Source organism: Lytechinus variegatus, chromosome 4 (assembly GCF_018143015.1).
Source record: "Lytechinus variegatus isolate NC3 chromosome 4, Lvar_3.0, whole genome shotgun sequence".
NCBI lineage: Eukaryota > Metazoa > Echinodermata > Echinoidea > Temnopleuroida > Toxopneustidae > Lytechinus > Lytechinus variegatus.
The window spans coordinates 7,236,084-7,257,960 of NC_054743.1; the positions used below are offsets into that span (position 1 = coordinate 7,236,084).

The 21,877-nt window shown below is 36.8% G+C and overlaps 2 non-coding genes across 2 annotated transcripts; both read right to left on the minus strand.

Moving 5' to 3' along the window:
- Nucleotides 1–19,587: 19,587 nt before the first annotated feature.
- TRNAK-CUU lies at nucleotides 19,588–19,660 on the minus strand. Its single transcript has one exon. It is a non-coding gene; the product is annotated as a tRNA-Lys (tRNA).
- Nucleotides 19,661–20,421: 761 nt separating this feature from the next.
- On the minus strand, nucleotides 20,422–20,494 carry TRNAK-CUU. Its single transcript has one exon. It is a non-coding gene; the product is annotated as a tRNA-Lys (tRNA).
- Between the last annotated feature and the right edge of the window lie 1,383 nt (nucleotides 20,495–21,877).

Below are 21,877 nucleotides of genomic sequence, written 5' to 3' on the forward strand. Positions count from 1 at the left end.
TTACTAAGCAACAAGACATGCAAACCTATTTAGCCACTCCATGGACAACTGAAAGTCCAAACTTCCTCTAGAGTATAACCACGAGGTAATAGCTTTGTACCAACCATCTGTTGGCCTAAAGTCTTGTTGATAACAACCCCAACCATCCAGCCAAATATTTAACAACCCCAACCAGCCAACCAAATATGTGTATACAACCAAGGAGTTACTCCTTGGTACAACCCCAACCAGCCATCCATTTCTTTACAAAACCATAAAATCAGCCTATGAAGATACATAATTGAATCTTACTAAGGAACAAGACATGCAAAGTAATTTAGCCACCCCATGGACAACTGAAAGTCCAAGTTTCCTCTAGAGTATAACCACGAGGTAATAGCTACGTACCAACCATCTGTTGGCCTAAATTCTTGTTGATAACAACCCCAACCATCCAGCCAAATATTTAACAACCCCAACCAGCCAACCAAAATATGTGTATACAACCAAGGAGTTACTCCTTGGTACAACCCCAACCAGCCATCCATTTCTTTACAAAACCATAAAATCAGCCTATGAAGATACATAAATGAATCTTACTAAGCAACAAGACATGCAAACTCATTTAGCCACCCCATTGACAACTGAAAGTCCAAACTTCCTCTAGAGTATAACCATGAGGTAATAGCTTTGTACCAACCATCTGTTGGCCAATAGTCCCGGTTTTCTACCAATTACATAGTCATGTGTCATAGTAATCATATTTTACCATTCCTAGCACATTGAATGCTAATTGTTTCATTCATGCTACCCATTTGTGCCCGTCTCGCATGTTATACTGATAAGATATATAATACATATATATATATATATATATATATATATATATATATATATATATATATATATATTTTCTCTCTCTCTCTCTCTTTCTTTTTTCAACCCTTGGGCTAAAAAGAAAATCCACTGATTAAATATATCAACGGAATCCGTAAATGCACCTTAAGGAAAATCAATACAGAGGAATGAGGGGTGGGAGGTGGGAAAATGTCTTTCCCGGACGGAAATTAGAAAGTGAATGACTCGATTTCATCCGCGCTGATCGCGCATTCAGAACATTAGCGCATTTCGGATGTGTAAAATTACCGCGCACGCTTTAATGTGATACAATCCTTCCGGGTGCGCGTTTGACCGACTTCCCCCAACAGAAGTACACGTGAACTTGACCTCCTTCTGAAGGGCAGTGAACTTGTTCATAGTCAATATTTGTTTACATACTAAAACTTGTATTCTCTCCCAATAGAATTTATTCGATAATCGAATAAACATATTGTGAGAAGAAATACTACACGATATACCAGATATTGCCATATTCTCAACTTTTAATTTCCGTTCGGGAATTGTTACCCAAATATTTCACATACTTGTGTATCACAGTAATATCAAACATTAATTAATACACCAATACTTCACAAACATGTGTATCGCAGTAATATCAATAAATGTCAATGCCTGCAGAGGAAGGAGAGAGTAAGGCTAAGAATTAACCACATAGGGGGAACCGGGTCACGAGTCACGTGACCAGCTGGGAGGATGGTGGCTCCACCCAGTGTCCCAGTTGCCTGGGACGGGGATCCCCCTACGAAATATCCGATAATCTTGGCCTTTCCCCGCCATTGGCTCACAGAGCTCTTGGTCATTCCATCCCCTGCATGCTTCGATAAATGATAATGAAATTGCCAAGTACTAAAAAACACCCCCAAAACAAATGCCCCAAAAACAACACCCATATTTTTTTTTTTTTTTTTTTTTTTTTTTTTTTTTTTTGCCAATTCTTTGGTTTGTTCAGTTGCACCAAACTAGTTACCATTAGGCACTGACCAGAGCAACTTTCGTACCAAGAAAAGAAACATTGGATAGGCGCTGTTTTTGTATATCTTGCCATTTGGCAGAATGAGGTTCTCTGTTCATTAATTAACTCCCAAGTTTATTTTCACTATTACCCATGTCCAATCAGGTGCGAGTGTCCACTCACGCCAATATGACAGATGTGATTGCATTGTAAGGTATAACCAAACTAAATTCAAAACTATCAGCTTGGCTTAATGCCAGTTGCTAACCTTTGAGCACTTCGTGCTATTGATCTATTGAATTTATTTGTCGGTGTTACTCATTCGTTCATTAAATCTTAATGTTTCTCTTGTATTTTCTCTTCGGTATGAGCCGAAGGTACCGTTTGGTTAAAAGGCTAATGAACCAATATAAGCATGAGAAACCATTATAATAGTATGATGAGTGCCATATCATGGGTTGTGTAATTGAACAACACTTCCCTGCACGTCCAGTGTCTTTCCTTCGCTATTCCCAGATCAATTAAAGGAGTCGCACTCGCCAATCCTGGGACTCTTAGAGCTCTCTTATATTTATTCAAGTCTTGTCAAGTGAGGGCGAATTGACCTGCCCTCTAGGTTGAAATCACTAATCAGGATGTCACTTCCTTCGTCTGAGCGGTGGATGCCACCTCTGTTGTACCGGTGTTCATGATAGTGTAAGATGTGGTTGATAAATGACGCATTGTGCATGCACGGAATCCTTCTCTTGGCATATATACTTGTTCACAGATTTCCTGACATTGTCACTAGCTGCCTGTGAGGTGATAGTTCTTTCTTGTGCATAATAGTAAGGCGTGGCAAGGTGCTTGAGAAACATATGTGGCACCAAGGCCGTAGAGCTCTGGTTGAATTCAGTGCGTTGTCTCCAGCTTGTTTACTTTCTTTGGCACTATATAGCTGCCCTATCATTGAATCCATTGGGTCCCACGTGAATGATTATTAAGGTTGGTATGGGGCTGTATCTCATTCTCCCTTGGAGGTCACTCGGGCAGTTGGGAAGCGTAGTACCCCCCACGGCTCCACCGACTAGTACACCTCGTAGCCTTTAATCAGCCCCCAAGGTTGTGGTTCCCCGTGGTGACGGCCCTCTCCCGAGCCCTTCTTGTAAGCTGTCGCCAAATAGCCAGATTCTTCGAGCCCTGCAAGGAGAAACCAGAATTCTTTCCGAGTATATATTCTTTATGGTAGCCTATGCCGTACATGCATGTCAGTATGAGATAATTTATTGGTATCCAGATGTATGGATATAATATGGTAACTGTAATTATATATAATTATATCTAAGCTGGAGTTGCATTGGGACACGGCATGTAAATACCCTTAATGATATTCAAAGATAACTATCAATTGTGGTAGTGAGTTTACTGAATCTGAAAAATTTCCCCAACATCTGTTCATAAGAGCATTATTTATGCCAGTGGATTCTGCAAGAAATTGTGTAGTTCTGATGTTCAATGTACATGTAAGCATACATTCCACGGGTCTGTCTAGTCTTTTCCTTTATTTGCTTGTATTGGCGTTGCCCATGGTAATTGATCCCCGGCTTAGGTTTCATGTTTCCACAAAATTCGATTCATTTAAATGTACCAGATCTCTGGCGATATAAACTCATGTTGACGGCAACTACTCTGATTTATCTTTAAGTTGAAGTTAAATTGGCACCTGTAATCACCCATACTTCTTTTTACTTTGGACTTGCGTTGGGACATGAAATATACCCATAGCTCCTTTTCAGGTTGATTTGTCATGGATCATGTTAAAAACACCTAATTCTCTTTAAGCCGGAGTTGTATTGTGCGTGTAAATACCCTAATTCTGTTTAATTTGGTGTTGCATTGTACATGTAAACTATACACATTCCATTGACATGCAGAACTTTCGGCAGGAGAAGCATGCCTATTTAAACTTAAGGCCAATTAAGATTTACTTGCTCTTCTCATGCACGTAGCTCCCGACTTTTTATCTCTGTTTTCCAGTTATCAAATTTATGATTTTTTTTTTTCCGCCTTTATTATTATTATTTCTTTTTCATTTATTTTGGCTTGTTAATCAATTTATTTTAACTAATAATTGTAGCAGAAGAGTATTATAATCAACAATATTCATACACTGTTTATAACCTCTAAAACTACAGAAATAAGCCAAATTGCAGACGCCTTTCTTTTATTTATTTATGTTCCTTTTTTTTCATTTATATATTTTTTTTTCTTTGCATCCCGCCAATATTAAAGGTATTGTTTAACTTTGCGGGCTGCCGATTTAAAAATTCTCAAACCAAGATGAAATATGCGTACAAGTGCATGTATTACAACTAATAAACATTGAAAACGACCATTATTGAGAATAAAAAGCTAAACCTACAAGGCAAACCCCGATTTTGTAAATAGGTGTATTATAGATGCTTAAATAGTACACATAAGTGTATGGGATGAAATTAAGATGGTATTTCCGGTCACTTTATATTTCAATTTTTGAAGAACTAAATAATTATTTTCTAACACAATTTTTTGCTGGGCTTCATTTTTGTAACATATCACAGACGCCGGTGACAAGTGTGACCTTCTGGCTCAGATTTTTTAAAAGTCAAACCAATGTTAACCAATCACTTTAAGCTCTTGCAGAATCAGCAGCAGACCAACGATCACCCACATTCCCCTCACTGATCAATTCCAAAAAGCAGCCACATGTACATTTATGAAACGTACTGAGTAATCAGTCACTTTCTTTTGATATAAAACCATGGATGGGTATCTGCGTAACATCATCTGAATTACAAGAATGCACTGCTATCCTCCCCCGAAAACCAATTATCCAAGCTACTACAGTTGGGTAAATACCACCAATTTTATCACGTAAAACATTTACGACTTCATTTCCAGGTTCACCCGTTCACCTACATGTACACTTGGACTAAATGGCTTACTTCATTTCTATGTATTGTATTAAAAAAAAAAAAACGCAACACATGGAAATTATGACCGAAGCTTAACAGGGCTCAGCCACATCCAAATACAAGCCCATGCCCGCCTATCTATATCCATTAATTTCCACTTGACCCCTTCCGGAAATATTGTTTCATCATTATTTATATTTACCGCTATTAACATTACTAGCAAAATTATTATTACAATTGTTGCCATTCATGATATAGTCGATATCATCTCAGTTCCAACTACTCACAGGCAATCTAGGCTCCTGTACTATTATTCTTCAACCATGAATTGTAAGGTTTCAATGTGTTGAACATTGACAAAGCGCTACATAAAAAACAATCGCTGCTAGCCGAACCCCTTGAACTTGCCCCTTCCAAAAGAAAGCAAAAATATTGCAAAGTATTGGTAATAATACTATCCAGATTGAGGTAGGAGTTCCATGCTAGTTCGCCATGTTCGCATTGGCGAGTGCAAGGTAAATTGACTGTTACTGTGTTTTCTCGAAATTTAAAACTTAATAGCACTCCCAAACATCGACATCCATTCCCTACAAACCTAATTCCAAATACCAACCTCCTTTCAAGGCGTATGAACCGAACTATTATTGATGCTTCAAGGTGTAGATTTTTTTTTTTTTTTTTTTTATATTCCATTATCAATACTACCAACTCTATGGTTCCTTTATTTACCGTGTTTGTTTTCTATCTATTCCTTTATTTATTTTATTATTATTATTTTTTTTTTTTTTTTTTAGATATTATAATCTTTTTTTTTTTTTTATTTATTCCTTTTTTGTTGAAAGACTGAGAGAATTCCATTCAATCACATTTCAAACTAGCCGGACAGGGATAAATTCGAGACCACCTCGCTCGACCAACCATCCAGATTAAATCAAAGAGGTCAACATTTATCTTTCAAGCTGATTTATTGCGCATACTACAGTATAGACGGCCTTTATGGTTTATCTGCCAGCTGAACCAGGGCCTAAAACAGACAAGTCTAGTCTATGGCTACATCTACTCAGAAATAGAACTAGGTCTAGCCTAACTTCCATTGTGAAGTTGATATTAAAGATGTAGCTGTAGGCTGCGCACAGAACAGGCAGTAGACTGGATCTGACAAAGAATTGACTTTTCCCACTCAATTTGATTTGAAAAAGTTCGAGCATTTCTCCAATTGCAAAAATGGCGTCTTAGAATCAGGCCTAATTCTGGTCCTAAATGGATATTATAACCCTATACGTATCAAATCTGGCCAAAATTATCAAAATTTAATATAATTTAGGCATTATTAGATCTAATCTAGCCTACTTCTGACGTAGAGTCTAGACTACCCCAAAAAATCTAAGCAACCGGCTTCGGAATTACAATGAATCAGTGTTATTGGCCAAGCCAGGGACTACGTTGTAGTCCTGAGTAAGACCAGGTCCAGGCCAGGCTAACGTTAGGCCCGGGCTCGATATTTATATTTTCACCTATGCGGCAGTGGTAATACCACTAATTTCTTCAGTTTAAACGACGTTTGTACCCAATTAGTAGGCCTATATGTATCAATCCATTCTGTATAACTTTATCTGAATTGGCAGCAATTTCAAAATTTAGACCCCTAGACCTTGATCCACAGCCAAGTGATTAAAATAAACTGCAGGCTAGGTCCACATCTACATGGCGTGACATTAAAACAGGCCCTAATCGCTCGCACTTGCATTTTCACCTGGGTCTGGGACTAAGGCCCTGGTTTAATTATCACTGCAAAATGAGCGAGATGTTAATCTAGGCCTAGCGTTATTGTCAGCTGTATTCCCAGGTTCACCCCCTGAGTTACCGTCGAGTTAACCCTCATTCTATTTCTACTAGTTTCAGGCACAATAGGCCTAGGCCTACTAATAATTGATGAGAATGTCACAAGTTCAACAGAGCCAGAGGCTTGGATTACACAGGCCCTGGCCTAGGCTGGTTAACTCACCGGATGACTGGTGGCTCGTCGTGGGTTAACGTGGGTGGGAGGTGGTTGCTTGTTGAGAGCTCTATCTCTGGTCCATCGCCTAGCGAAGGCTCGATCACACCCGGTCTGGTCGGCTGCTGGCTTGCCGGGCTCTCCGTTGTGGCTCTCGTTGCTCGTAGTCGTACCGGTACCCGTACTCTGACCGCATAGACTCCGTGGACGTGGGCGTCTCCTTGAACCTTTGGCTCCTTTCCCCCTGCCTCCTCTGCTGGTAGATCCTTATGTTTTCCCATCTTGAGGCATTATTTCATTGAACCAGTCAAGTTTTGATGTCTGCCGCGATAACTATACTTTAGAGTCGCCCGTCGAATTGGAGGAGCCAGTACTGTAGTACCGTAATGTGGTCAAAGTTATTAGTTAGACTATCGATCTGCAGTGTAGCTGGCGGCAGCAGGTTACGGTAGCCTAGCCTAGCCTACCTGCGACTAAAATTGAGTTTTAGTGAATTCACGTGTCAGATGTCTCCGAGGCCGAGGGATAATAAATTGGTTCTGTAGATCTGTCCGAATTAAAGGACTAGGCCGAAGCGAAGATAACTTTAACCATCTCAATGGTTTTATCACAGATGTATACGGTATCAGTGCAAGTGGAATATGTTCCGATGTTATTAAGTTAGAGTCCGGCTAGGGTTGGATTTAGTTTTCCGTGTATGGATCCAGATCGTGATAGAGTACCGTGTATAGGTCTATCTGAGATATCTCCGTGCATAGGGATCGTGTTTCCGAATAAATCCGAGTGAAAGGTAGGCCTACCGTAGTACCACCGTGATCTTAAAAAATGTCTTTCCCGGACGGAAATTAGAAAGTGAATGACTCGATTTCATCCGCGCTGATCGCGCATTCAGAACATTAGCGCATTTCGGATGTGTAAAATTACCGCGCACGCTTTAATGTGATACAATCCTTCCGGGTGCGCGTTTGACCGACTTCCCCCAACAGAAGTACACGTGAACTTGACCTCCTTCTGAAGGGCAGTGAACTTGTTCATAGTCAATATTTGTTTACATACTAAAACTTGTATTCTCTCCCAATAGAATTTATTCGATAATCGAATAAACATATTCTGGGATGGATGTTTGGAAAAGCATTAACAAATGGGTTGGCGGCTTCTTAGAAGTAAAATTCTGAAGTAATAATGGTGGGGACCTTGAAAGCTTTCAAGTCAATGTTTCTCAGATTCTACAGACTGTATAGGCCTTGATGAGATAGAGAGTGAAGGATAAACCCTGTTATAAGCTCATCAGAATCGAACCTCGTACCCTTAAAGGTCAATGATCATTCGAGATGTGAAGGAGTAATGAAACCTAAAACAAATTCATCAACTTGCTCAAGGGGTAACGGCAGAATTCCAGATAATTCTTTCTACAAAAACTCTGGTTTGTATTGGAGGTTGGATCATGGGATTTAGTGTAAACTTCTGAAGGAACTTACCCTTGACTACATCAGTACTGGAACCAGAAATGTTGGTCTGTGTTTACTAAACAATGGGATTGAAAGTATTTGGTAGTTAACATGGTTAACGGGCGTAATGAGCCAACAATTCTTAGGGGGCTAGATTAAAGGACAAGTTAAACCCAACAAGAAGTTGATTTGAATAAAAAAAGAAAAATCCAAGAAGCATAACACTAAAAAATTCATCAAATCCGGAAGTGAAATAAAAAAGTTATGACACTTTAAAGTTTCGCTATATCTCACAAAACAGTAATATGCACATCCTGGTTGGGTATGAAAATGAGGAGACTGATGACGTCAACCACTCACTGTTTCTTTTGTATTTTATTATAATGAAATATGCAATTTTCTCCTCATTGTCAAGTGAAACAACGATTGATTCCTTCCTGAACACTGGAATTAGTATTGCGTTAATACTGTGTGATTCAGACAAGTTTGTCCTTATTGTGGAATCTTGAAAATCTGAAATATTGTATGATTCATACAATAAAGAACAAAATAAATAGTGAGTGAGAGAAATCATCGACTGTCTCATTTGCATGTCACTGAGTTGTGCATATCACTGTTTTTGTGAAAAATGAGCGAAACTTTAAAATGTTATAACTGTCTCATTTTGAATCAGATTTTGACGAAACTTTCAGCGTTATGCTAGTTTTATTTTTCTATTTTTATTCAAATCTAATGTTTTCTTGGGTGGACTTGACCCAAGTCATGCCAGTTGCGAGCGAGCAAAATTTTCGACATTTTTTATTTCAATAAATCAAATTTTATGATAGATTTTGACATAATATTCAGAAAATATCATTTTATTCCACCTTCTTTCTTACCTTTTCTTCCCTTTCTCTTTTTTTTCCTTGGTCGTGATTTTTTTGGAGGGACTCGCGCCCTCAAGCCCCCTGCATCTATACCTAACTGGAGGTTGGATCATGGAAGTTACTAGTATTTCAAAATACTAATAGAGCTTACCGGTTGACTTCTGGAACCAGTTGGTCAGTGTACAAAACCTAAGGGAATTAGAAGTATTTAGTAGGCAACTGGTTAACAATTTTTTAGCACTCTTTCTTTTACGGAAAAAAGATTGTGGAGATTCAAGGGATAATAGACTTTTACAGACGAATTAATCGACGCATTCACAAATATCTAGTTTTTAATTTGAAAGATGTTTTCAGAAAATGTTGCACACAATTTCTTTGTAAAACTTAAAAAGCTGAATGTGTTGCTGAAAGAGTGTCCTGCCCGTTTTGATTTGTCTTTGCATGGGGAATCAAAATAATGTGATGATTCTAACATCAGCAAAGAAGAGAATATTTACGAGAATTTTGTGAAAGCTGAGCCAAGATTCAACATGTAGTATAAAGAATCGGACGACTAGCCAAGAAAACACTGAAAGGATATAAACCTTCGATTTGTGAGTGATAACTTAGGTATCGGAGGGACTTTCCCTTTAAGATGTGATCCTTGTTTAACCCCTCTTATCTGCCGTTGATTAAACACCATACAGGGTGTGATGTTTCTGCTATTAAATACCACTCCCATCAGACGCCTTAAAGCATCCCCGGGAGGGGGATCATGACTCGAGCATTCACAAAAGGTCATCCAAACATATCCAATGCTCGTTTAACATCCACAGTTACCATGGAAACATGCAATTAGTGAGTCTGTACTGGTCATCGAATATAAATCCTAAGGGTCCCTTGATGGTGGGATAGAATGGTTCTTAAAAGGAGTGATTCGATCATGACTCCACCCCCTTTCTCAACAAGCTAATCGAGATAATCTTTCAAGTATCGGATATTTCGCGCCATTTCGTGACATGACGTTTTAATCACGGTTAATTGATACGTCGCTCGTCTCGATCTTACAATCGATATCAACCTAGTCGCCCTTACGATACAGTCACAACTAGGGAATCAATTCCAAACCGATAACGTTATATCGAATGGCACATGATCGATAGATTTGGAATCGGTTTCATTGATGTGACTGCCGTGCGCGGACTCTTAACTAAACATGTCGTCTGCGCGGGAAACTAGGATAACAAAATAGCGCCAAAATGATGTGAGGGCTGTCGAGGGTTCAGCTCATGTGACCGGTCGTAATTTCATAATCATAATTATGGACAAAACAAGTGCAGTCACAAGCGTACCTACGGGGTCAGTTTGCCCCCCCCCCCCTCCCTGACGAGCTTGAATACCTTTTTTCTGGTACGAAACTCTATATTTATGGTTGAAGACCTTTTTTTTTGCTTGTCAAAGTTTTGGGCGGACGATTCCCCCCCCTGTGAAAAATCCTAGGTACGACACTGGGTGCAGTATTGTGATGGTGGCAATAACGACATGCGTCAAGATTGAACAGTCAAAATAAAAACAAGAAGAGCTACCAAATGCGCGATTTCACCTTACAACTTTAAAAGATACCTGCATATAGTGTGCTTGAAATCACAGCATCTTTTTTTGTAATTTCTCCCTGCGATAAATTGACCCTGCCTTCATTTCTCTAGAATTTGTGATTAGGGAAGGGTTGGTGTTCAAGTTAAGATTAATGTTTGGTTCAATGTGCAGAATTCATAGGAGCAATAGTCACTGGGCCAAAGCTAATGCTATGGATATAAAACCAACTGTTTGTAAAAATTCCTTATAAATAAAGAAATATATATTTTTTTCAAACAAACTATGTATGTCTATCGTGATACGGGTAAACAAGATATTGGACAAACGGAAACAACTCTTCCTTATTTTTTTTTAGATGTCAGAAACGCAATGAAGTTCATTGGCTAAAATACATATCTAATACGTGATTATCTGGCATAGACGTAATATGTGAAAAAAGTTAGAAGTAACGTCACAAAGCTATATTGAATCAAATTGAATTTTGATTTATTCAAACCAGTAAAAAAAATAACAAAACTACTTACATAATAAAGAACTTAAAAAATGACAGGTTTGGGACCCCAAAGAAGCACAGCTTGTAACCAGGGGCCCTTGCATTTGATATTATACTTAAACATGGAACGAATGGAATAATAAGAAAAAACTATTTACAATGCATATAAAAAGTGTTGAAATAAAATATACTGCGACTCGTGTCTTAATTTAGGACCGACACCAGGGTGTTTTGATAGAGAACAAGGCGATCTAAAACTGACCTATTTTTTTTCTGAATTAAATAATAGGGATAATATAAGAGCTGACTCTTTTTATACTATTCAGACTTCTTCCTTTCCTTTTCCTTTTCCTTCTCCCTTTCCCTCTTCTCTTTTTTATTTACTACTTCAAATTTCGGGGGCTGTCGACCGCCGCCCCCTGTTAGAGCCGCCCTATCTCAATTCAACATTAATTGCAGGTTCTTGGGTAACACTCCAACCCTGTGTGATGATTCTTAATTTAGGCGAGCGGCGAGAGGACAGAATTTGGGACTTAAATCCCCCCGACTGGATCAAAGCAAACACATGCATCATTTTGAAGGAAGTTTTCTGAATTTTTCAGAACTGAGAGTTAAAAGTGTAGCAGAGTGTAGCTTTACCACGGAAACCAGCCTTGAATATGCCACGCCCATTTTTGTGATAAATGCAAAGCAGCAACGTATTATTATATTTGTTAATTAATTATATTAATTATACTAATTTATATATAAATATAGTATTTACAAGGATAAAATGATTCTTAATTGTACCTATATCTGAGACTACTGCATTGATACCTAGTAGAACACTCAGGACATCACATTCTTTGGAAACGTGTCCAAAAGGAAAAAAACTGTGTCAATCTTTTTAGTCTTGATTTCTTCTCGAACTAAATCTATTCCATGCCCTTCGGGAAGACAGTATCACTTCATGATCTTCATCACAATGAAAGCTTCATGATATCTGCCCGATTCCTGTGAACTGAAGCCCGTTGCATAAATAGATGAAATCATAGACAATCAACAGAAAATCAATCGTAGCTCGAATTTCCAACCAATCAGCAGCGCGCATTCGAGACTTGCGCTTGAAATTTTGAATTACGTTAAAACCTAACTCTTTGTTAAACAGGCCCCAACTAAATAGAGAATCAAAATAAACTAGGATTATTCGTAAGGTGATCGTCTTGTTTAGACGTATGAACACATTTGAAGAGAATAAAAAACGAAAATATCGCCAACAGATATTTTTCTTTGAACATCGCGTGGCATTGCTCAAGAGGAAAGTAATATAATAATAGTGTCTTTTGAGACGTTAACCAATTTGACTTATGAGTAAAAGAAGTTTTGTTGAATTATTATTCATTAAATATTGAACCAAACATTATTATTATTTGTGAATTGCAATTTTTTTGTTGTTGCTGGGTTTGTTTGGTTTTTTTTACAAATAATTGACGGCGGATGGGGTTTTGACAGAATTTAGTACTAACATGCTTTCTAATAATCAAAATGACAAAATCAAATGACGAAATTATAAATGTGAATCTGTATGATAAAATATAGTCTGCAAAGAATATAAAAATGTGTTGCTAAGTTAGAAATGACGATAAGACATAACGATAATTTATTTCAATCGAAGATTTAAGATGTAGCCATGGTTATTTTTCAAGAACATTTTTTTTAGGTCTATACAGTGCGTCCCAGAAAAAAACGAAACCGAGATTTAGCGATCATTTATCATTACTTAATCATAAATAAAATAGACAAATGACCTACCAATTTAAAGCTTAGAATCTCCTCTTTCATCTGATATTACTTAGATTATTTCTCATTCATGCATGAGTGAGCAAATGCAATTTGAAGAAAGGATATCAAAAACTCATTTGGCCGGGGGTATCTGGGTTTCAAAAATAAAACCACATTTTTGAAAAGTTCAATATCTCATCTTTAATTTGATACCTAAATTACAGAAAATGGTCACAAAATAACAAAGTTCTGGTCATTTGAAATAAGGCTTGAATTTCAATAATTTCATAAAATGAAGAGGTTCTCCAGGCTGGCTTTCAAACTCTCTCGACACTCTGTTTTGTTGACGATCAGCCATGCATTAAATCTTTTGTTCACCATGCAAAAGCTTCTGTGGGAAACCGGTGAAAACACGTTTATCTCATGAAATTATGGAAATACAAGCCTTATTTCAAATGACCAGAACTTTTTTATTTCTTGACCATTTTCTGTAATTTTGGTACCAAATTAAAGAGCAGATATTGAACTTTTCAGAAATGTGGTTTTCTTTTTGAAACCCAGATACCCCCCGCCAAATGAGTTTTTGGTATCCTTTCTTCAAATTGTTTTTGCTCACTCATGCGTGAATAAGAAATAACCTAAGTAATATCAGATGAAAGAGGAGATTCTAAGCTTTAAATTGGTAGGTCATTTGTCTATTCTATTTATGATTAAGTTATGATAAATGATCGCTAAATCTCGGTTTCGTTTATTCTGGGACGCACTGTAGAATGTTCTATTATTTCAACAAGAGGTTTTTTTTTATTAATCGGATTTAAATGCAGTAAAGGAGATTACCTATCCCTCTTACATTCATATCCAACCCTGCATTTTTCCTTTTGCTGGAATTGTTATCACGTTTAAGCAAAATTATAATATTTGTATTAAGAAAACATTGCACATAATTTTCAGTGATATAGGTAAAATGTTTTGTTCTTCTTCACAATACATATTGGATAATATATTGGAAACCAAACTACCCGCCCCCCCCCAAAAAAAAAATGTAGTCCCAATATAAATCATAAATCTGGATATTTATTTTGATATCATAATTGATATCCTGTCTCCATCGTGCAACAAGAAGTTAAAAAAAAATCAATTTATTATGGCTTCAATACTTTTTGATATACCAAAGTAAATTAGCAACAGAAATTTGCGATTGGAAATAATTCTTACAACACCCCTAAGTTTGATATCAAATTTCAATGCTTACACAATGGCACTGACAGATTAATTAGGATTTAAAAATTAATATCTAGAAAACTCATGTAAAGTGGTTTTCTCACTTTAAGAATAGACATAGCAGCGATTGATTTGAATTAGATTATTCGTCGATTTATTATTATTATTTCACAGATAAGTAATGACTACGACACCTCACAGGGAATCACTGGGTCCACTAAAAGAGACGAAAAGAAAATAAATTACACATGCCACTCATAATCCCGCATACATTCGTAATTCCGAAGGTTCGTTAATCCGAAAACGAAATGATTAACGAACGTTATTTCGTTTTCGGACTAACGAACCTTCGGAACAACGAACCTTATTTCGTTATCGGATTAACGAACCTTCGGAACAACGAACCTTATTTCGTTATCGGATTATCGAACCGTCGGAATACCGAACCTTCGGAATAACGCCACAAATGTTCGGATTAACCAACCCTTTTACGTTTTCGGATTAACGAACATCGAGGTATAGGCGATTTACGTGTTTCGGAATTACAAACCTTCGGAATTACGACGTGTAACCCATAATCCATTATAAGTTCACTTGTTTGAAAACCTAAATACTCTATTTTCACTTGAATTTTAACAGAGTAGATGCCGAAGCTACGTGGTAATGTTTTTAAATACTACGTCCTGTAAAAAAATGATTTAATACACGATCTTAAGTAGATGTGGACTTCGTAATTGCTATATGTGGTCTGTCAACATCAGAAAAGTTCACTTTTAGTAACAATATTGTCTTTACGTTCTTTCCGACTTGGTTAATTTGATTTTCGTCTTTTTAAGTATTGTATCATTACATACATGTATAATTGTAAATTGTCAACCTGGAAACAAAGGTAATATAAAATTCGTGACTTAGTTGGCTCGTGTTATTTCTTTCACTGCTCACTTCTTACAAAAGGTGATGTGAAACAATATATCGTCTGTAAAAGTGATAAAGGGGTGAAAATGATTCATTGCCGTGTATGGTAATAATGATACTTTCTTACAAATGGAAAGAGCCAACTAGGTTTCGAACCTAGATGCCCAAGTCACGTGACCTCGAATCTACCAGCGATACACGACACAGTCTTGAAATCAACAACCAATGCCGACCATTGAAAGACACGATTAGAAATAAAAAAAAATATCAATTCGACTTACCCTGTTTCGTTCCAACTAGAGAATGCCTTTGAAAGAGGTCGTCCTCTTCGATCTTCCGGGCGTGATTCCAACAAATAATTTCCAGCCGAAAAGTATTATGACAATGTCGAAAGCGATTTAATTTCTGGTGGTGTGATCAGCACCGATACAACAATGTTTGTAGAAGCCAGACACAAGACAAACAGAACTGGCAGGTCCTCCGAACTCTGGGCTGCAGGATACATAAAATCTAAGCTCTTGTGAATGTTGGTTAGACTCCTCAGAATGTGTAGCAGCGATCGAGAATGGGAGGATGCTGATGAAGAGATGATAACTGAATTCATAGAAGAAACCCGAATCTTTGAAAATCAGTAGAATTGAGAAATTCCTCACCGATCGCTTCGTCCAATTCTCGCTTCGTTTCAGAGAGGTACAGCGGGATTCTTGCTCGTCTAGCAAGTCTAGTCTTCGAAATCAGACTATATATTCTTGCCAACTAGATTTTGCAAAATGGAGCACTCAAATATAGTGCCACGCTTCAACAAATTATATATCAAGACCAATTATCTCCAAGTACACCTAATGGCGTATCTGCACATAGTGTTTTTATGGATGACGATGATGATCGTGATGATGAACATCATTTGCATTGCGCCATTTATAATTAGTTAAAACATTGAAAGGCGCCTGCTGCCACAATATGCCAGGTATAATTCACACAGTTGCTTGTAAAGCACTACTACCGTCTTTAGTTCAGATACCTCAATTCTTTTGAGTTCAGATTTTGAAGACTTCAATGTTGTTACAATATAGGATTGCATTCACCTGTTAGAGGTCTTTGTGCCACGGGGGACAGAATGCGGGCAGCAACCGTGACATTTGAATGATAACACAATTGTTAAGCTTGCCCGTCGTAGCAACGGTCCAAGTGTTCGGATCGCATTCTTGATTCAAGAGCGTTGTATCTCAGAACGTGTGAATATTAAACTCATTAGCATTTTGTTATTGAATTTGGGTGCACTGAGAAGTAACTCCTTGGTATCCGATTTTCTCAATCCATGTCCTGTGATTCTGTTATATTATTTGTTTTCATTTCGGTTTATATCTGTGAGGCATGATAATTTAAATTAAATCCAATTATATATCTGTTGTCATCTTTTATTGACATCCATTTGTTATAATACATTTATCTCGGGTAAATTGATAGAAAAATATTCAATAATAGGTGATTCTCCATTTCATTTATTTGCTACTCTCCTTACGTCATACCGAGAATAATTTTTTCCGATCTTAAATAGCAGTATTTGCCCTATTTAATTTTATGCATTTTTTTTCGGATGAGAATGGAGGGGGAGATTATGTTACATGTACTAAACTGAAATGCCATCCACATTTCTTCGTAATTGTAAGCTTGCGTGCACTTTATGGTGATGGTGGTGATGATGATGATGATGGTGATGGCAAAGTGATGTCAATGGAATACAAATTGATCATCTAGCAAGCCTAATGAGTAGCTTTCTGAAAGGGGTCTGAATTCAGAAACAATGACGTCCACTGTTCAAAACAATTTAGGCCAACTCTTTTTATCACCCTTCCATCCTCCCTCCTACCTTCCCTTGCGATCTATCTAGTCTATCTCGCTGCTTGTCGATCCATCATTGCATCTTAATTACCCAGTCATCCCCCTACACTCAACCTCCAATGGGCGCTCTCTCTCTCAGAATGGCTGCATCATGACTGTGAAGTAGCCTATTGTGATATGATGAAAATGCAGGTAATCAAGAATACTCAGTATTACAACCAAATCATTCTTTCTTTTTACCTTATGTAATATTTCTCTTTTTTCTAAGTAATACAAATCTATTGTGTTATTAATTACATAATAGGTGGACTCTATTTTATGGTGGGGAGGGGCCGGAGATGGAAGGGCGTGCATCTATGCGGGTCCCTCACTATGGAATTCCCTCCCACTAGAGATCCGTAATAGCATAATATGTGTCGAAACGTTTAAGGCAAAGCTAAAAATTTACCTCTAGATCACTCCTTTTATCAATGATTTTTGTGTTCCTTTGTTGTTTTGTTTGCTCCCCCTTAACTTGTGCGCCTTGAGCACCTCTAACGAGATGGATATGGCGCCTAATAAATTGCATTTTCTTTTTCTTCTTCTTCTTCTTTTTCTTCTTCTTGTTATTATTATTGGTTTTATTATTATTATTATTATCATTATTATTATTGTTATTATAATTATTATAATGATTATTATTATCATTATCATTATTTATTATAATTATTATCATCATTATTATTTTTACAAAAGCTGTCATTAGTGTTCACTTTCATAACGAGTATTGCACACAAAAAATATGTGATTATTTTGATGAAAAAATTACTTTGGTTCTTGCGTTTCTTTTATTAATTAGTTGTGATAATAAAACAAATGAGGTCTGTGCTTTTTAGAGACCATTTCGCCAGCAGTAATGAAAATAAGGAAGTTACGACTTCCAAGGTTTCTTAACGCCTTACGTATAGAAAAAAAGGTTTTTGTTACAGTCACAAATAGCGAAAGAAACACTAGACCGATCAAAACTACTACGTTATTCCTAATGGCCTATTATCGCTCGGTTTGGAGTCGGTTTCGTTGGTGTGACGCAGCCTGTACTACGTGTTTTCAATTGAGAATCTGAGTCTCCCGCCAAAACCATTGTCGACGTGGTGTCTACTCAAATTAACGCAAACGCATCTATCTATTCGACTGAAAACCGCAAAAGATTCGGGTAGAAATCAAGAAATAAAATGAAGAGAATATATCAAGAGGATTAGAAGGGAGTTCAAAATGAAAAAGAAAAGAAATGAAAGGTTCACTCTCTTATGATGAAAGATTACACAGCTTAGAACTCCCTCCATTGTATAACAGACTGGTCTACCTATCTACCGCCTTTGTTGTAAAATCGTTGTTTAGAACTTACGACATACCTACTCATATCTTACCCAGGCCAAGAACTCGGAACTGTCACAAGCTACTCTTCATCCATGAATTTGCACGATGTAATGCCCTGAAATTTTCTTGTTTCTTTTCTTTCCCCAGATTCTGGGAATCTATTCCTTCAGAGATCAGAGATCTTTGCCTTGGTGTATCTGTCACTCCTTTCCTTAATGCTCTACGTGAACACTTATTCTCCATGCCTCCAATTGAATCTGCGTTTTAATGGGACATGCAGAGTATTGTTTTTGTCTTGTCTCTGTTTAGACCTCTCCAATCTCTTTCTTTCCCTCCCTTCATCTTACTTCTCTCTGTTTTTCTCATTCTTTGCAGGCTAAATATGGCATGTATTTAGCCTTATATACTTGGCTTCGATATGTACCCTTTGTTATGCATTTTGTTAATTACTGCCATGTAATTATTTGCTCTTGCACCGTTCATTATGTTTATTCCTATGCTAGTTTACCAACTGTACTCATGCAGATTTTTGTATGTCGATCATGCTTCTTCTCTTTATTGCCCCCCTCTCTCTCTCTTTCATTTCATTCTACCCCAGTTCTCTAAACTCTTTATTCCTCTTCTACTTCTCTCTCCCTCCCCATCTCTCTCTCTCTTTCTCTCTATCTCTGAATATTGTATACATGTATTTGACAGTAGCTTTGATGCTATATTTTTGCTTTTTGTGTTACTTTGTAGCATGATAGTTATTGTCAAGTTCGTCTATTGTTTATTTTCTGATATGGTAACATTTACGTTTTTACAATATATTATACAATTCCACCTCCTCAGGCTTTACTATATATCTGATAATTGTTTGTTTAAATAAATACACGAACATTCCATATTGACTGGATATTATAATTACACATGAAAACAAACACTCCTTATTGTTAGGTTTTTGTTTTAATAAGTAATGTTTCTAAACATACATGTATATTGTCATTTTATACCGATTTTATTTTTGTATATTTAATTTTGTAAACCCCGATTAGTGAGGAGAGCTTCATAACAGAAACTAGTTTTTCTTTTAGTCATCCTCAGGCACTAGTCGGTGGTAATTTCTTCTTCTTGTACTTATTCTTGATGTCTTTTGCCTGGAAATAAAATAAATAAAAAAATAAAAATAAAAAAAGTAATGAAATAAGATCAAACATAACAAAATTTAAGCAGGCTGGTGGTCCTATCTACGTCTAATTTCAAAATTAAGCAAATTAATATCATTATTTGATTTTTTTTTCTTTAATTTAGTACAGGTCACAGAATATCTTAGATGGTCGTTATAATCTTAATTCCAAATTGCAAAATGTTCGCCCAATGTGGGGCTCGAACCCACGACCCTGGGATTAAGAGTCCCATGCTCTACCGACTGAGCTAACCGGGCTAGATGATTTGTTATATCGCTTGGCGTCTTCTCAAATATACACTTTAATAAGATCAAATACCTTTCATTCTCTTTTCTTGTTTTCCTTATCACATGTCCTTTCGTTTCCCTCTCATCTTTTGATTTATTAACTTTTTCCTCTCTACTCTTGATCATCATCATTTTATTCTCCTGTTCTTCTCCTTCTCTCTTTCTTCTTCTTCTTTCTTCTTCTTCTTCCTCATCTTCCTTTTCTTCGTCTTCTTCTTCCTCCTCCTCTCCTACTTCTTCTTCTTCTTCTTTTTTCTTCTTCTTTTCTTCTTTTTTCTTCTGTTTTTCTTCTTCCATTTCTGAAGGTGTTTCCTACATCCTCTTATATATTTTCTCCTATCCTCGCCTTTCTCATTCTGCACTCCTCCTTTCTCATCTTAATCATAATCATTTTATTTTCCTTTTCCTCCCATGACTGCTTTTTTTCGTTTTCTCCTGTTTTCTTCGATTATTCACCAGCCGTGTGTAGATTTTTGTTTCTTTGATCGGTGAGCCAGTGTTCAGTATTTATTTACAAATTTTATTTCACACAAACACCGTTCCACAATTACATAGGAATGTGAGATTGCAGAAAAAAAGATAGCTGCATGCAGGTAGGCCTATTAGTTTAACCATGGACCTACTACTCGGACAGAGTATAAGTACATACATGGTTTAATTAACGATGCTTCGGCAATTTATTTTTTTAAATGGTTGTAGAGAATCATGCATATTCCAAATTGCAAAATGTTCGCCCAATGTGGGGCTCGAACCCACGACCCTGGGATTAAGAGTCCCATGCTCTACCGACTGAGCTAACCGGGCTAGATGATTTGTTATATCGCTTGTCATCCTCTCATGAATACACTTTAATAAGATCAGATACTTGACATTCTTTTTTCTTGTTTTTCTTATCACCTGTCCTTTCCTTTTTCTTCTCATCTTGTTATTTTTATTAACCTTTTTCCTCTCTTCTCTTTATCATCATCATTTTATACTCCTGTTCTCCTCCTCTCTTTCTTCTTATTTCTTCTTCTTTTTTTTTTCTTCTTCTTTTTTCTTCTTCCATTTCTGAAGGTGTGTCTTACATCCTCTTATATATTTTCTCCTATCCTCGCCTTTCTCATTCTCCGCTCCTCCTTTCTCATCTTAATCATAAGTACTTTATTTTCCTTCTACTCCCATGACTGCTTTTTCTTCGTTTTATCCTGTCTTTTTTCCATTATACACCAACCTTGTGTAGATTTTTGTTTCTGTAATCGGTGAGCCAGTCTTTAGTTTATTTACAAACTTGATTTCGCACAAACACCGTTCCACAATTACATGGGAATGTAAGATTGCAGAAAAAATAATAACTGGGCAGATAGGCCTATTATAGTTTACCATGGAACTGACAGTGACAGTGTAGTAGATCCATGGTTTAATTAACAATGCTTCAGCAATATATATTTTTAAAATACATTTTCTCGTTTAAACCAAGAATCATGTATATACCAAATTACAAAATGTTCGCCCAATGTGGGGCTTGAACCCACGACCCTGGGATTAAGAGTCCCATGCTCTACCGACTGAGCTAACCGGGCTAGATGGTTTACTATTGGCTATGTCATTATCTTTCATTAATCCCCAATAATTCCCCATACTTTCACTGTATGAGTTATTCTTACTAATTAGTTCGCCTTGTTTATGACATCTAATATTGACATCCCCAACTTAAACAAACTCCACAAAATGTATGACATACTTTTTAGCAGAAAATCAAATTACGTTCTACTATTTTTTGGTGTGTTTCATGCTGATCTGTATTATTTATTAAGGCCATCTGCTTATTTTATCACAAATATTCCATTTGTAAATGTTATGTACTCGTTAAGAAATCAATTGATAGATAGTACTTTTTATCATTTATTTTACTTCATTTTGTGCCCAAGACAACTAAACCTTTTATTAAAAGAAGAAATATATTGAATGAAATGTGGGGATCTGTTATAGCGAAATATGAAACCCACACAATGTCAACGTTTGGCCTTTAAAACATGAAAAATTGTAGTTAGCATTTATGTTAATCTATGTTCGAAAGTCGATCGATATGTATATAAATCCTTATTGGCCTTTTCAAAATGTAAACTATATTTTGCAGAGGGAGTCGTCAAGGTTTTGCCTACGAATGTAGGCATATCACCTAAATGAAATATTACAGAAATAGAC